The 18,172-nt window shown below is 47.6% G+C and overlaps 1 protein-coding gene across 2 annotated transcripts in view; it reads right to left on the bottom strand.

The window, feature by feature from the left end:
- The window catches only part of ldlrad4a (low density lipoprotein receptor class A domain containing 4a), a 405,943-nt gene that overhangs the window by 351,805 nt on the left and 35,966 nt on the right, over positions 1 to 18,172 (bottom strand). Inside the window, exon 1 of one of the 2 annotated variants that reach the window (XM_038808647.1) lies at positions 6,405 to 6,423. The exons of the other annotated variant lie outside the window; for it this stretch is intronic. The gene's annotated coding sequence lies outside the window, so the exon portion shown is untranslated. Of the gene's footprint in view, positions 1 to 6,404; positions 6,424 to 18,172 lie in introns of those variants that run through there. 2 annotated transcript variants of the gene reach the window in all.

Raw genomic sequence — 18,172 nt, 5'->3', positions numbered from 1 at the left:
CCCGCCGGGTAGGGGAGAATCCCGCCCAAGGTTAGTGCTAAGTTAGTGCCTAGGTTGATTGCACTATTGATGACCCATTCCATCACTTTGCTGATACAAAAGAGACCAGAGGGGAAATTTCTTCACACAGAGCATGGTGAGCATCTGGAACGGACTGCCAGAGGCAGGTACAATTTTGTCCTTTAAAAAGCAGTTGGACAGTTACATGGACAGGGTGGGTTAGAGAGATATGGACCAAATGCAGGCAAGCGGGACTAGCTTAGTGATTGAAACTGGGCAGCATGGACCAGCTGGGCCGATGGACCTGTTTCCATGCTGTAAACATCTGTGACTTTCTGAGAAATAGGATCAGGAATAGGTCATTTGGCCCTTCAAGCCTACTCTGCCATTTAATAAAATCATGGCTGATCTAACACTCACTGAGTCCACTTTCTTGCCTTATCTCCATAATTCTTAATTCACCAACAAATTCTCCATCTTGAAAATGTTCAAGGACTCAACCTCCACAGCTTCCTGGGGTAAAAGAATTCCAAAGATTCACCACACTTTGGGAGAAGAAATTCTTCCTCAATTCAATCTTAAATCAGTACCCCCTTTTCTGTGACTATGCCCTCCGGTGCTACATTCTCCCATGAGTTGAAACATCTCCCAACATTTGCTCAGTCGAGCTCCCCTAAGAATCTTACAAATTTCAATTATATCACCTCTGAACTCCAAGGAGTACAGACACAACCTGTTTAATCTTTCCTCACACAGCAGTCCCTCAATACCCAGGATCATCCTAGTAAACCTCCTCTGTCCTACCTCCAATGATATTTCTTTCAGGAGACCACTGTGCCAACCACCAGACTGACTCCTGGGATGGCAGGACGGTCTTATGGGCACATGGGGCTGGATGTTCATGAGTAAGTGGGATCTGGAGTGCAGGATTTGCTTCCTTTCATTCTCTACCACCACTCTGCCTCATCATTAAGATGTTGGTACTCAAAGCATGATACACCTTGATGGACAATTGTCACCATTCTCAATGACAGGCAGTAAGCTTCTCCCAGTCATTAAGGTCAGTGCTGCCATGCTTCGGAGTATGTTTGAAGCATTTTTAAATTGTCCTTCCCTGGAACGTTAGCCATTTAAGAGTTGGAGAACAGGACCTGCTAGCGAAGATGGCCGTGAGACAAAAAGATCTGAAAATCAGTGCTCAAGACCAAAGGATCTGAAATTTTTCTAAAAGTAATCATGTAATTAACTTTTTATGTTCTGCAGTGAAATGCAAATGTTTCTAGCCACTTCAAATAGGAATTATTAGACTTCAAGTGGTTGAAATATTAATTTTCTCTTTGTTTACCTCTATTACCGACAATAGTGTATTTATAGAAAATCACCAAAGTGACTTTAGCATTTCAGCATTCAATGGGGAAAATGCTTGAATCCATTATCAAGGACTTTATGGCGGAACATTTAGAAAGCAGTGGTAGGGTCAATCAGAGTCAGCATGGATTTATGAGGGGAAAATCATGCTTGACAAATCTGTTGGAATTCTTTGAAGAGGTAACCAGTACAGTCGACAAGGGGGAGCTAGTCGATGTGATATATTTGGACTTTCAGAAGGCGTTTGACAAAGTCCCGCCTAAGAGATTATTGTGCAAAATTAAAGCACATGGGATTGGGGGAAATGTACTGAGATTGATAGAAAACTGGTTGGCAGAGAGGAAACAAATAGTAGGGATTAATGGGTCCTTTTCAAATTGGCAGTCAGTAACCAGTGGGGTACCACAGGGATCAGTGCTGGGACCCCAGCTATTCACAATATATATTAATGATTTGGATGAGGGAACAAAATGTAACATTTCAAAGTTTGCAGATGATACCAAATTAGGTGGGAGGGTGAATTGTGACGAGGATGCAGGGATGCTACAGCAAGATCTGGACAGGTTGGGTGAGTGGGCAAACCAATGGCAGATGCAGTATAATTTGGATAAGTGTGAGGTTACTCATTTTGGAAGCAAAAATAGGATGGCAGATACTACCTCAATGGTTGTAAATTGGGAGAGGGAAGTGTGCAGCGGGACCTGGGTGTCCTTGTGCACCATTCGCTGAAGGTGCAGCAGGCGGTAAAGAAGGCTAATGGAATGTTGGCCTTCATTGCAAGAGGTTTCGAATATAGAAGCAGGGATGTGTTGCTGCAATTGTACAGGGCCTTGGTGAGGCCACTCTTGGGAGTATTGTGTGCAGTTTTGGTCTCCATCTCTGAGGAAGGATGTTCTTGCTCTTGAGGGAGTGCAGCAAAGGTTTACCAGACTGATTCCAGGGATGGCAGGACTGTCATATGAGGAGAGATGACTAGGTTGGAATTTTTCTCACTGGAGTTCAGAAGAATGAGGGGGGGATCTCATAGAGACTTATAAAATTCTAACAGGACTAGACAGGGTAGATGCAAGGAAGATGTTACCAATGATGGGTGTGTCCAGAACCAGGGGTCACAGCCTGAGCATTCAGGGTAAACCATTTCGGACAGAGATAAGGCGACATTTCTTCACACACAGAGTGGTGAGCCTGTGGAATTCATTACCATAGGAAGTAGTTGATGCTAAAACTTTGAATATATTCAAGAGGTGGCTGGATATAGCACTTGGGGAGAATGGGATCTAAGGCTATGGGGAGAAAGCAGGGTTAGGCTATTAAGTTGGATGATCAGCCATGATCATGATGAATAGCGGAGCAGGCTCGAAGGGTCAAAAGGCGTCCTCCTGCTCCTATCTTCTATGTATCTATGTGTATGTAATACAAGATGAAGTCCATACTAACCACAGAACAGAACTTTTGTGGATTATGTACATGTGTGCAAAGCAAGGGACAAAGGCAGTGAGTAGTTCACAAACTATTTTCCACTTTGACTACCACCTTCCTTTCTCAAGAGCAATTAGAGATGAGCAACAAAGGATGTGAGCAACAAAGATTGGCACGTTGCCAGTGGTGTCTACATCCCATGAATGAATATATAAAAAACACTTGAAAGTTAAAGTGACCCCGGAGTTCCGCAAAAACAAAACAGCAATAAAGCAGCACAGTAACATTTGGTATGTTATTATTAAAGTTCATGTTTTAGACATGAACATAAAATATAATTCATCACTGGAATATGAAAATCTGTGTTTTTATAGTACTTTCTAAAAATGTTATTTTATATATGCATGTAGGCTTCAGCCAAGTTCTCCATTTTCCATGGTGGCAGAAGATTCATTGAAGCCCTCTCCCCTCTCCCATAAATTGTAATCTGCTCCTCTCCCTCGACACATACCCTTTTTCTCACCTACTTTTACCCCACACACTCATTCAATCGGCATCCCCTCTTCTCGAACTCTCATTCCTTCACTCATGCCCTCCCTCCCCACAGCCCGCCCATTTATTCCCACTCAGTCCCCTCTCGCTCTCCACTCAGTCCCTCATCATTCTCCATCTTCCACCCAACCTAGATTTCTCAAACTTGCCCAGACTCGGCTCTTTGTGGGCAGCTGTGGCTCCTTGGCCAGAACTGGATCTGTATTTCCGGGGAAGAGGTGAGCCACCTTCCCAGGGATTTGAGCTGGGACCCCAGGGGCTCAGATCCCAGCAGGTCAGAAAGCTACATCTCTTCTATTACTGGGTGTTCGAGTAGCCTGGACGGCAGAAAGTGGCAACTGCTGCTGAGGCAAGGATGTGGCTGAGACCTTGGCCAGCTGGAATCTTCATTCTACCAGGGTCAGACTCTGAGCCAGATGCGGAGCAGCGGGCTGTGATCGGGTCGAGGCCTCGGATTGAGCAAACAGATCCAGTCTTACTCTGCCAATGGCAGTGATTACTCCAACAGGGGCAACACCAGGAAGATGGCCAGTACAAGAAGGCACTTTGCAGGCTGTACATGGGAGCAGTGGCTCCTAGGGGCAGAGCCTCTGCATCTCCTAATCATGCAAAGCCAAGTCAGAATTGGCAGCTGATGGACTTCCAGTGACGGTGGACGGGAGGCAGCCACACGCTGGAGGGCTCCCACTCGGGAATAGAAATTTTGGGGTTTTAACACCTGGTCCCAGGGGCAACAGACGCTGCAAAAGCTGTAAGAAGGCACAGGCAGGAGAAATGTCCAAGTTTGGGGAAAAAACGGCCGTGAAAAAGGGGGTTAATGAAAGTCCGCCGGTGAGTGGAAAAGTCAGTGCAGCAACTGTAAGGAAAGCGGAGGCTGGGGCACCAGGAGAGGCCGCATTGCTCACAGCAGAAGAAATTACCACAGTGATGGGTGTGGAACTTGAAAAACAGTTCACAAAGCACATGGAAGCGATGGAGAAGGAGATGGGGGCGGTATTGAAAGTGCTGGTGGAGTAGGCGATTGCCCCGGTGAGGGCGGCGGCGGAGGTGTGGGAGCAAGGTGAGACACTGAAAGAAGTGGAAGAGGCATTATCGCAGCACAGTGATCAACACACCTCAATGGGGAATGAGTTGCGGAAGATGATAGAGACCAACAAGGATCTGCAAGCCAAAATGGAAGACCTGGAAAACAGATCCAGGCGGCAGAATCTGAGGATCGTGGGTCTGCCGGAAGGGGTGGAAGGCCCGACAGAGTATTTTGCCACAATGTTGGCAAAGCTATTGGGAGGTCTATACCAAAGGTGAGTGAGCCGCCAAGAGTAGTAACTGTGTGTTTCCATAGGGGCAGCACGGTAGTATTGTGGATAGCCGAATTGCTTCACAGCTCCAGGGTCCCAGGTTCGATTCCAGCTTGGGTCACTGTCTGTGCGGAGTCTGCACATCCTCCCCGTGTGTGCGTGGGTTTCCTCCGGGTGCTCCGGTTTCCTCCCACAGTCCAAAGATGTGCAGGTTAGGTGGATTGGCCATGATAAATTGCCCTTAGTGTCCAAAATTGCCCTTAGTGTTGGGTGGGTTACTGGGTTACGGGGATAGTGTGGAGGTGTTGCCCTTGGGTAGGGTGCTCTTTCCAAGAGCCGGTGCAGACTCGATGGGCCGAATGGCCTCCTTCTGTACTGTAAATTCTATAATTCTATGTATAGAGTGAAGGAGAAGGTTCTGTACTGGGCAAAGCAGAAGTGGGTGGTGCAGTGGGCTGGAGCTAGTATACGCATATACCAGGACTTTGTGGTGGAGCTGGCGAGGAGGCAGGCTGCCTTCAGCCGGGTGAAGAAGGCACTGTACATCAGCAAAGTGCAGTGCGGCATAGTATATCCAGCTAAGTTGAGGGTGCCCGACAAATCCAAGGACTTTTATTTTGGGACGGCGGAAGCGGCGGAGTAGTTTGCGAAGGCAGGACTGTGGCAGAATTGAGAAATGGGACTGGGAGCGGGTCATGTACCGATGTAGCCTCATGTAACTTTATTTTTTCTACTGTGTGTTGGTGTTTGTACTAAATGAGTCGACGCTGTATATTTGGACAAAGGAAGAGTTGGCACTTTCATTGGCAATGACAGTTCTTTGGGGCTTGGGTGTGTATGCTAGGGTTGTGTGCTAAAGGGGATTTCTTGGTTTTCCTGGGACCGGGCAAGGGGGAAAGAGACCCGGGCGGGGGCCTCCACATTGGCCGGTTTAAGCCGGCCAGTGAACGGGAGTGTGGTGGGGGGGGGAAGTGCTGCGGTCATCGGAGCCTGGTAGAACAGGTTTCGGTGAGTCCAGCCGGGGTGAAAAGTTGGGGAAGGAACCAAGGTTGGGGGGAGGAGTTAACAAGAGGAAGTGGAGGGGAGGAATCTGGGGGGTGAGTTTGGGGGGGGGGGGGGGTCTACAATTCATGGGTGTCATTCACGGTACTCTTTCGGGGATTGGAAGGCATTGAATATTAGAGGGGGGGTGGACTATATATGTCAATGGTGACCATAGGCGATTCCTGATTCCTTTTTCTTTTTTCTTCCTTGGGAGGTTTTGTTTTATTTGATGCTTACATTGTCAGGTGGGCCGCTGTTTGGGGGGTGGTGGGAGGATGGGATCACTGTTGTTAATAAAGGGATTGACATTGTATTCGTTACCGTTCACTGTTTGTTGGTGGGGTGTAAATTCTGAAGAAAATGTGAAAATGGAGAATAAAAATATTTTTTAAAAAAAGAATTGCCAGCTGATTAAAGTGAGAGGGGCTGAGTGACAGCTCCCCTGGATCTGGCGGGGGTCAGGAAAAACATTAAACGGGCAGAAGTCTGTGATCCAAAATTTGGAATTCCACCAAACAGCAGAAATTTCTAAATCCTGGAGATGGTTTTCGGCCACCTGGACGTGGCTTCAAGGAACACACAAGCATTTATTCGATGGTCCTCCCATTGGATCTGCAGATGTGGCGCTGGCATTGCTGATGAAATATCATTTCCTCATCACGATTTTTCACTGACCTACATTGGTTCACAATCTGATAACAACATGATTTTTACATTCTCAACCTTGTTTTCTCCAAGGTGGTAACTTCCTCCAGGCCTACACCAAGATCACTGTGCTCCTTCAGTTCTGGCCTCTGATTTTTAACTGGGCAACTTGCCTTCAGTTGCTTCGGTCCCAAGCACAGGAATTCCCTAAAATATAAACATTCCTTTTTACTACGTGTGATTGTGGTGTAGGGGAAACATATTATGAATAAAGGATTGGTTGGCCAACAGAAACTGTGTAGGGATAAACGGGTATTTTGCAGGTTGGCATGCTATAACCAGTGGAGTGCTGTTGGGATGCTGGGGCCACAACTATTTACAATCTATATAAATGATTTGGATGAAGGGACAGAAAGTAAGGTTGCCAACTCTGTTAATGAGACAAAAATAGGAAGGGAAGTAAGTTGTGAGGGGTATACAAAGAGTCTGCAAAGGGATTTAGATAGGTTAAGTGAGTGGGCAAAAAAATGGCAGTGCAGTATAGTGTGAAAAAATGTGAACTCGGCCACTCACGGAGGTAGTATGTAGTTAAATGGAGAAAGTTTTCAAAACTTTGCAGTAATGAGGGGTCTGGGTGTCCTAGTACATGAATCACAAAAAATTAGTAGACAGCAGCAAGTGATTAGGAAGGCAAATGGAACTTCAGCGACATGTATGAGAGACTGGTAGAAAGGGCCGACACCGTACTGGACGGAAGAAGAAACAAATGGGAGGAACACCTGGGGATTGAAATAGGGTGGGGACTCTGGAGCGAAGCACTGCATAGAGTCAACTCCATTTCCACGTGCGCAAAGCTCAACCTGACGCAACTAAAAGTGGTACATAGAGCCCACTTAACAAAAACTCAAATGAGTAGGTTATTCCCGGAGGTGGAGTATAGATGTGAACAATGTCAAGGAGGCCCGGCCATCCACACCCACATGTTCTGGTCTTGCCAAGACTTGCAGGGTACTGGACAGCCTTCTTTGAGGCAATGTCCAAAGTGGTGGGGATGAGGATGGAGCCTTGCCCGAAAGTGGTGGTCTTCGGGGTATCAGGCCAGCCAGATCTATTACTGGGGAGGAGGGCGGACGCCCTTGCCTTTACCTCCCTGATCGCCCGCCGTAGAATCTGTTCGGTTGGCGGTCAGCAGCACCACCCAAAGCTGCAGCTGCAGACGGGCTGTCTGACCTCTCAGAATCTCTCCAAATGGAGAAAATCAAATTCGCCATCTGAGAGTCAGACAAGGGCTTCCACAGAACATGGGAGCCATTCACCCAACTGTTCCGGGACCTGTTTGTGACCAAAGGACAAGCAGAAGAATAGCCAGGCAGCCAACAATCAGGGGAATGTAGCCAAGGCGTGAGAGGAAGGGATAGACCGGGGGTGGGGGGTGAAACTGCTAAACCTAAGAGAAAAGGAAAGCGAACCACAGGAGAAGGGGAGGAGGGAGGGAGGGGGGGGGGGGGGGGGGGGGGGGAGGAGACAAGGAACAATAGAGGGGAACCAGAGAAATGAAATGAAATGAAAATCACTTATTATCACAAGTAGGCTTCAAGTGAAGTTACTGTGAAAAGCCCTGAGTCGCCACATTCCGGCGCCTGTTCGGGGAGACTGGTACGGGAACTGAACCGTGCTGTTGGCCTGCCTTGGTCTGCTTTCAAAGCCTGCGATTTAGCCCTGTGCCAAACCAGCCCCAGGGGAGGATGGAGGTAAGGGAATGATAGCTGGAAGGAGAGCATGGGAAATGATAACAAACTTGGGAAACACAGGAACAGAGAGCGGAAAATACGGGCGAAAGACGGGATGAGCAGCCAAAGCGGAGGTGAACGCAAGACGACAATGGCAGCGAAAACCATCCGGGAGAAGCAAGTAACAACACCAGATCCATTCTCGTATTTCCCTCTCTGTATTGGACGTAACCAATGTAATTGTTTCTCCGGCACCCAAATGTATATATACCTCCCCAGTTTCTCTCTCCCCCCCACAAACAGGTGCCTACTTATGCGTTAAAAATAATATTGCTAACTGTACAGAGTTCCTGTTGTTGAGTTCGTGCACAATATCCTACCAGTTTTTTGTTTTCTTTCATTTTCTTCTCTTCTATGTATATATATTTTATTCTGTGGACATAACTGTAAATATACTTTGTTCAAAAACCCAACAAAAAACATTTATATAAAAAAAAAGGAAGGCAAATAGAATGTTGACATTTCATAGAATCCCGAGTGCAGAAGGAGGCCATTCAGCCCATCGAGTCTGCACCAGCCTATGGAAAGACCATCCTATTTAAGGCCACGCCTCCATCCTATCCCCATAACCCTACCTAACCTTTTAGACACTTAGGGGCAATTTAGCATGGCCAATTCACCTAACCTGCACATCTTTGGACTGTGGGAGGAAATCGGAGTACCTGAAGGAAACCCACGCAGACACGTGGAGGAAGTGCAAACTCCATGCAGACAATCACCCGAGGCCAGAATTGAGCCCAGGTCCCTGGAACCATGAGGCAGTAGTGCTAACCACTGTTCCACCCTTTGTTGCAAGGAGGATGAAATATAAAAGCAGGTACGTTTTACTAGTATTGTATATTGTGAGACAATACCTGGAGTACTGCGTACAGTTTTGGTCTCCTTACTCAAGAAAGGATATAATTGCATCAGAAGTTAAAAGAAGCAGGCAGCACGGTGGCACAGTGTGTTAGCACTGCTACCTCAATGCGCCGAGGTCCCAGGTTCGATCCCGGCTCTGGGTCACTGTCCGTGTGGAGTTTGCACATTCTCCCCGTGTTTGCTTGGATTTCGCCCCCACAACCCCAAGATGTGCAGGGTAGGTGGTTTGGCCACGCTAAACTACCCCTTAATTGGAAACAAAATGTATTGGGTACTCTAAATCTATTTAAATAAAGGAAGTTAAAAGAAGGTTCAGTCGACTGATTCCTGGAATGAGGGATCAGCTCATGAAGAAAGGTTGGGCAGTTGGGCCTGGGCCTGGAGCTATGAGAGCTTAGATGACTGAGAGGTGGTCCTAGAGATGAACTTAGAACATGGATCAGTACTTGGAACTACGATGTTGTGGCCATTAAGGAGACATGGATTTCACAGGGGCAGAAATGGTTGCTAGATGTTCCGGGGTTTAAATGTTTTAAGAAGAATAGCGAGGGAGGTAAAAGAGGAAGGTGTGTGGCACTGTTAATTAGGGAGTGTATCACAGCTGCAGAAAAGCAGGTAGTTGAGGAGGGTTTGTCTGCTGAGTCAGTATGGGTGGAAGTGAGAAACAAGAAAGGAGCAGTCACTTTATTGGGAGTTTTCTATAAACTCCCCAATAATAGCAGAGAGATGGAGAAACAGATTGAGCAGCAGATCTTGGAAAGGTGCGAAAGTAACAGAGTTGTTGTCATGGGTGACTTTAACTTCCCTAATATTGACTGGAACCTCCTTACTGCAAATGGTTTGGATGGAGCAGATTTTTTCAGATATGTACAGGAAGGATTCCTGACTCAATATGTAGATAGGCCGAATAGGGGGGAGGCCATATTGGATTTTGTGCTTGGTGTCTCGGTCAGATGTCTCGGTGGGAGACCATTTCGGTGACAATGACCACAACCCCTTGACCTTTACCATAGACATGGAGATGGATAAGAACAGACAGTATGGGGAAGTATTTAATCAGGGGAGGGGAAATTATACTACTATTAGACAGGAACTGAGGAACAAAAAGTGGGAACAGTTGTTCTTGGGGAAATGCACAACAGCAGTGTGGGGGTTGTTTAAGGAGCACTTGCTGCGAGTGCTGGATAGTTTTATCCCACTGAGACGTGGAAGGAATAGTAAGGTGAAGGGGCCTTGGATGACAAGAGAAGTGGAGCTTTTAGTCAAGGGGAAGATGGAAGCTTACGCAAGGTTGAGGAAGCAAGGATCTGGCACAACCCGAGAGGATTACAAGGTAGCCAGGGAGGAACTCAAAAATGGACTTAGGAGAGCTAGAAGGGGGCATCAAAAAGCCCTGGCGGGCGTTCTACACTTACGTGAGAAATCAGATGATGATTGAAGTGATGATCAAAGGATGATCAGGGATAGTGGAGGGGACTTGTACCGAGAGTCTGAGGAGATAGGGGAGCCCCTAAATTAATATTTTGCTTCTGTATTCACTAGAGAGAGGGACCTGTTGCTCATGAGAACAGCGTGAACCAAGTTAATAGACTCGAACAGGTTGATATTAAGGAGGAGGATGTTCTGGAAATTTTGAAAAGCAACAGGAGAGATAAGTCCCCTGGGCCTGGAGGAATATACCCAAGGTTACTACAGGAAGCGAGAGAGGAGATTGCTGTGGCGTTTGTAATGATCTTTGAGTCCTTTCTCTCCACTGGAGTAGCACCGGGTGATTGGAGGGAGGCGAATGTTGTTCCCCTGTTCAAGAAAGGGAATAGGGAAATCCCTGGGAATTACTCAACAGTCAGTCTTACATCTGTGGTGAGCAAAATATTGGAAAGGATTCTGAGAGATTTGATTTATGATTATTTAGTAAAACATAGCTTGATTAAAGATATGATGTGGAGATGCCGACGTTGGACTGGGGTGAGCACAGTAAGGAGTCTTACACCAGGTTAAAGTCCAACAGGTTTGATTCAAACACGAGCTTTCGTGTTGCTTTCATGACCTGAGGAAGGAGCTGCGCTCCGAAAGCTCGTGTTTGAATCAAACCTGTTGGACTTTAACCTGGTGTTGTAAGACTTCTTACTGTGATTAAAGATAGTCAGCGTGGCTTTGTGAGACGCAGATCATGCCTCACAAGCCTCATTGAATTCTTTGAGGATGTGACAAGACACATGTATATGGATATGGTGTATATGGATTTCAGAGAGGCATGGTAGGCTCATTCAGAAAGTTAGGGGGCATGGGATACAGGGAAATTTGGCTGTCTGGATACAGAATTGGCTGGCCAAGACAGCGAGTGGTACAAAAGGTGAAGTCACACGGGATCAGAGGTGAGCTGGCAAGATGGATACAGAACTAGCTAGGTCATAGAAGGCAGAGAGTAGCAATGGAAGAGTGCTTTTCTGATTGGTGGGCTGTGACTACTGTTCCGCAGGGATTAATGCTGGGACCTTTGCTGTTTGTAGTATACACAAATGATTTGGAGGAAAATGTAACTGGTCTGATTAGTAAGTTTGCGGATGACACAAAGGTTGGTGGAATTGCGGATAGCGATGAGGACTGTCAGAAGATACAGCAGGAATTAGATTGTTTGGAGACTTGGGCGGAGAGATGGCAGATAGAGTTTATTCCGGTCTAATGTGAGGTAATGCATTTTGGAAGGTCTAATACAGGTATGGAATATACAGTGAATGGTAGAACTCTCCAGAGTATTGACAGTCAGAGAGAACTAGGTGTACAGGTCCACAGGTCACTGAAAGGGGCAACACAGGTGGAGAAGGTAGTCAAGAAGGCATACAGCATGCTTGCCTTCATTGGCCGGAGCATTGAGTATAAGAACTGGCAAGTCATGTTGCAGCTGTATAGAACCTTAGTTAGGCCACATTTGGAGTATAGTGTTCAATTCTGGTCGCCACACTACTAGAAGGATGTGGAGGCTTTAGAGAGGGTGCAGAAGAGATTTACCAGGATGTTGCCTGGTACGGAGGGCATTAGCTATGAGGAGAGGTTGAATAAACTCGGTTTGTTCTCACTGGAATGACGGAGGTTGAGGGGTGACCTGATAGAGGTCTACAAAATTGAGGAGCATAGACAGAGTGGATAGTCAGAGACTTTTTCCCTGGGTTGAGGGGTCAATTACTAGGGGGCATAGGTTTAAGGTGTGAGGGGCAAGGTTTAGAGGAGATGTACGAGGCAAGTTTTATTTTTTTTACAGAGGGTAGTGGGTGCCTGGAACTCGCTGCCGGAGGTGGTGGTGGAAGCAGGGACGATAGTGACGTTTAAGGGGCATCTTGACAAATACATGAATGGATGGGAATAGAGGGATACGGACCCTGGAAGTGTAGTTGATTTTAGTTTAGACGGGAGCATTGTCAGCGCAGACCTGGAGGGCCGAAGGGCCTGTTCCTGTGCTGTACTTTTCTTTGTTCTTTGTTGGTAGTGAATGGAAAGTATTCCGCCTGGAGGTCGGTGACCAGTGGTGTTCTGCAGGGATCTGTTCTGGGACATCTGCTCTTTGTGGTTTTTATAAATTACTTGGATGAGGAAGTGGAAGGGTGGGTTAGTAAATTTGATGATGACACGAAGGTTGGTAGAGTTGTCGTGTCGAGGGCTGCTGCAGGTTACAACAGGACATTGACAGGATGCAGATCTGGGCTGAGAAGTGGCAGATGGAGCTCAACCTAGATAAATGTGAAGTGATTCATTTTGGAAGGTTGAATTTAAAGCTGAATACAGGGTTAAAGGCAGGATTCTTGGAAGTGTGGAGGAACAAAGGGATCTTGGGGTCCACGTACATAGATCCCTCAAAGTTGCCACCCAGGTTGATAGGGTTGTTAAGAAGGCGTTTGATGTGTTGGCTTTCATTAACATGGGGATTGAGTTTAAGAGCCGTGAGGTTTGGCTGCAGCTTTATAAAACCCTAGTTAGACCACACTTGGAATATTGTGTCCAGTTCTAGACGCCTCATTACAGGAAGGATGTGGATGCTTTGGAGAGGGTGCACAGGAGATTTATCAGGATAATGCCTGGACTGGAGGGCATGTTTTATGAAGAAAGGTTGAGGGAGCTAGGGCTTTTCTCACTGGGGCAAAGAAGGAAGAGAGGTGACTTGATAGAGGTGTACAAGGTGATGAAAGTCATTGATAGAGTGGATAGCCAGACTTTTCCCCAGGGCGGAAATGGCTGTCACGAGGGGACATAGTTTTAAGGTGATTGGAGGAAGATATAGGGGAGATGTCAGAGGTAGGTTCTTTACACAGAGAGTGGTGGGTGCATGGAATGCACAGTCAGCGGAGGTGGTGGAGTCAGAGTCATTAGGGACATTTGAGCGACTCTTGGACAGGCACGTGGACAGCAGTAAATTGAAGGGGTGTAGGTTAGGTTGATCTTAGATTAAGATAAATGGTCAGCACAACATGGGCCGAAGGGCCTGTACTGTGCTGTACTATTCTATGTTCTATGGGGGGTTTGGAGGCAGAAAGGAATGTTCCCCTTGTTGGAGAGACTGACACCAGGGGACACAGTTCTAAATAAGGACTCTCCCACTTAAGATGGCAATGAGAATTTTTTTCTCTCATATGGTCATTGGTCTGTGACATTCTCTTCCCCAGACAACAGTGAAGGCAGGGTCATTGAATTTTTAAAAGTGTTTTTATTGAATTTTTCACACCTTATATTTAAAAATTTGTTTTATATTACACATTTTTAGTTCCAACATTAAGTTACAGGTGTAGTACCTGAGAATAGTATTTTACAAAAGGTAATCAGGGTGCATTTCTGGTTCATACAAGCAGAATTTTTAAAACGGATACCTGTTACAAGAAAAAAAAAAAGAGATTTGACAATAAAGAGAAAAAATAGAAAATTTAACAAGTTCTGCGAAGACTGGGCTCGCTGTACATATTTACAATTCACACTTTGTCTCTTTGGTGGCTGTGAGCCTTATTTAGCCGGTCAGCCTCTTCTGCATTGCCTGTTGTTGGCCCTGGCATGTGCTTCTCCGTTTGTTGTTATGCCCTCTCGTCTTCTTTTTGCCCTTGGGTTTATGCGTCTGCCTCTGTGCCTATGCAACTTGCAGTCTTCTTGTGGGTGTCCCCCAACCTTCCTTTCCATTTGCTATGGCTCATCTGTTTCTCCCACCCACCCCGCCACGCTCTATCGGTTGTTGACTACAAACAGGTCCTGGAACAAGTTGGTGAATGGCTTCCATGTCTTGTGGAAGCCCTCTTCCAACCTCGGATGGCGAATTTGATTTTCTTCAATTGGAGAAATTCCGATAGGTCTGACAGCCAGACTGCATCTTTGGGTGGTGTTGATCGCCAGCTGAGCAGGACTCTTCGGCGGGAGATTCGGAAGGCAAAAGCAAGGGCGTCAGTCTGTGGCCATGGTTCATCTTTCATTCCCCCACCTTACAGTATAAATATCTCCCACTTTCTATGTCTTTTAGCTTTGACAAAGGCCATCTGGACTCGAAACGTTTGCTCTTTTCTCTCCCTACAGATGCTGCCAGACCTGCTGAGATTTTCCAGCATTTTCTCTTTTGGTTTCAGATTCCAGCATCCTCAGTAATTTGCCCCCCCCCCCCCCCCGGGCCACCACCAATGGTTAGTTGGTGGCTATTGATGTCGGGGATTTTTGCCTTGATCTTCTTTATAAACTCCGTGTCGTCCCAGTTGGGAGCGTACATGTTTTTTTTTAATTTATAAATTAAGAATACACAATTGTTTTTTCTCCAATTAAGGAGCAATTTAGCTTGGCCAATCCATCCAACCTGCACATCTTTTGGGTTGTGGGGCTATAACCCACGTAGACATGTGGAGAATGTGCAAACACCACAAGGACAGTGATCCAGGGTCAGATTTTGAACCCGGGTCCTCAGTGCTAACCACTGCGCCACGTCGCCCTAACCATAGCTGGCGTGGTAGCACAGTGGTTATCACTGTTGCTTCACAGCTCCAGGGTCCCAGATTTGATTTCCGACTTGAGGAACTGTCTGGGCGGAGTCTGTATGTTCTCCCTGTGTCTGCGTGGGTTTCCTCCGGGTGCTCTGGTTTCCTCCCACAGTCTAAAGACGTGCAGGTTAGGTGGATTGGCCATGCTAAATTGCCCTTCGTGTCCAAAAAGGATAGGTGGGGTTATTGGGTTACAGGGTTAGGGTGGAGGTAGGGGCTTGAGTGCATTGCTCTTTCCAAGCGCCAGTGCAGACTCGATGGGCCGAATGGCCTCCTTCTCCACTGTAAATTCTATGATCTAAAGGGAACATACATGTTGACCAGGACCACTGGTGCCCCACTCAGGTCACTGCTGACTATGGATGTACCGTCCCCCTTGGTCCATAACAGTCCTCGTTGCAGTAAATGCTGTCCTCTTATTAAGTAGTAGGGCTACTCCCCTAGCTCTCGTCCCGTAGCAAGAATGGTATGGCTGTCCCACCCAGCCTTTCTTTTTTTTTAAATAAACAATTTTAATGAGGTATTTTTTGGCATTGTAAACAATAGAATTACAGAACGAGAAAACAAAATGACCGTAAACAAATTACATTGTGCAATTGCCGCAGCCCACCCCACCCAGATCTGCCTAATTGGCCCGCTATACTACATTCTCCTAACCCCCCCCCCCCCCCGCTGACGCGATTAATTCTCCGCAAAGAAGTCAATGAATGGTTGCCACCTCCGGACGAACCCTAACAACGACCCTCTCAAGGCAAACATGATTTTGTCTAAGCCCAGGAAACTCGCCATGTCTGACAGCCAGACTTCCGACTTCGGGGGCTTTGAGTCCCTCCAAGCCAGAAGTATCCATCTCTGGGCTACCAGGGAAGCAAAGGCCAAGACATCGGCCTCTTTCTCCCCCTGGGCCACTGAAACCCCAAAAATCGCCAACTCTGGACTCATTGCCACCCTCGTGTTCAATACTCTGGACATGACATCCTCGAACGCCTGGCAGTACCTCCTAAGTTTTGGACAAGCCCAAAACAGGTGGACATGGTCTGCCGGTCCTCTCAGACACTTTACACACCTGGCCTCTACGCCGAAGAATCTGTTCATCCGGGACACTGTCATGTGGGCCCGGTGGACGATCTTAAATTGAGTCAGGCCCAGCCTGGCACATGTTGCAGTCCCATTAAGCCTGCTCAGCGCGTCCGCCCACAGGCCTTCCTCAATCTCCTGTCCCAGCTCCTCCTCCCATTTATGCCTCAGCTCCTTGGTCTGCGTCTCCTCCGCCCCCATGAGCTCCTATCCGAGACACTTCCCTCCCCCACCTATCCTCTAGACCAGGGATGGGCAAACTTTTCCGTGCAAGGGCCACATTCAGAAATTCACAATTTTAAAGGGCCGCATAGTATATTAAGTAAAATAATTAATATTTTAAATAGCCAAAATAAAAGGTCTTTAAAGAAAAAAAAGCACATTTATTTGAAAAACAAAGTAACTCAGTAAGTAACAGAACAATGTCAATGAGAATGATGCATCTGACTGCAGTCATTTACCAGTTTGTTGAAATCAGGTGTCAAGTTGCTTGTGCTGATCCTTAACACTGACAGAAGCACAGCCTAGCCGAGTCAACGATAAAAACGCACGTAGTGGAGTGGATGAGTGGGGCTGCCTTATTGGTCGGTTCAGTTGGGTGTGCGACCAATAGGAGTCCAGGTTACAAACAATAATAAGGCTTATTGTTTGTAACCTGGACTCCTATTGGTCGCACACCCAACTAAACCGACCAATGAGACAGCCCCACTCATCCACCCCACTACGCGCGTTTTTATGCGGCCCACCAATGAGGTGCCCGGAATCATAACCGGCATTTTTGAAAAGCCGCCGGGGAAAAGCCACTGAAGTAAATGCGCTTATTGAATAAGCGCATTTACTTCAGCGGCTTTTCCCCGGCGGCTTTTCAAAAATGCCAGTTATGATTCCGGGCACCTCATTGGCGGGCCGCATAAAAACCTTTGTCGGGCCGCATGCGGCCCGTGGGCAGTAGTTTGCCCACCCCTGCTCTAGACACTACCCTATCTTGGATCCCCCTTAGTGGCAAGAGTGGAAAAGATGGCATCTGCCTACGCACCTGAATATACCGGAATTCATTCCCCCTCGTCAACCCAAATTTGGCCTCCAGCGCCGTCAAGCTATGATCCCTTCCAAAAACAAATCTCCATTCCGCTCAATCCCCGCCCTCCGCCATACCCGAAACCCCCCCCCCCCCCCCATCTAACCTCCCCGGGGCAAACGATGGTTGTCACATATCGGGGATCAGACCGTGCTCCCGTTGCTCCCACATGCCTCCTCCACTCTCCCTAGATCCGAAGGGCCGACACCACTACAGGACTGGCGGAAACTGCAGAGGCGCCGTCACCAACGCCCCCAGACTGGTACCCCTACATGAGGCTGCCTCCACCCGCTCCCAGGTCGACCAACTCCCCCCCCCAACACCCACCACCCACTTCCTTATCATGGCTATGTTAGCCGCCCAATAATAGTTGCTGAAATTCGGCAGTGCAAGCCCCCCTTGCCCCCAGTTCCGCTCAAGCATCACGCTCTTCACCCAGCCTTTCTTAACCGCAGTCGGTCCTTCTCCCTCATGTGTCTCTTTGAGGAGGATTATGTCGGCTTTCATACTTTTCAGGTGGATGAAGACTCTGGATCTTTTTACTGGGCCGTTAATTCCCCTGGCGTTCCAGGTGAGTACTCTGATGGGGGTTCTGTCATCCTCCCCTCCTGCGGGATCAAGCATACTTACCATGAGAATGCGCCCCTGCACTCCGTGGTTTCCCTTTGTTAGGGGGCCATCCAAAATGGCCACGGTCACTGTACTTACCATGAGGTCGGATCCCTACCCTCCAGGGTTTCCCTTTGTTCAGGGGCCACCCAACATGGCCGCCAACAATCTGTGCACTATATGGGTGAACCCTGGGCTCCAGGGTTTCCCTTTGCTTGGGTACCCTCCAAAGTGGCTGTTTGCGGTGCCATTTTGATCCATGTCACCATGTGTGGCCTCTTGTAGCCAGCCTAGAGCACTTCCCCCTACCCCTTGTCCCTTTGTTTCCCTTATGATTCTGTTTCCCCCGGCCTCCTCTCCCCTTTCTATTTGTCCCCCCCTAGCTATCCCCCTGCTGGTGTTTATACCACCCGTCCCCCCCTCCCCTGGTTGCCA

Source organism: Scyliorhinus canicula, chromosome 10, assembly GCF_902713615.1.
Source record: "Scyliorhinus canicula chromosome 10, sScyCan1.1, whole genome shotgun sequence".
Classification (NCBI taxonomy): Eukaryota; Metazoa; Chordata; class Chondrichthyes; order Carcharhiniformes; family Scyliorhinidae; genus Scyliorhinus; species Scyliorhinus canicula.
Note: the sequence above shows the minus strand (reverse complement) of the source record. Positions and strands in the feature narration are given on the sequence as shown.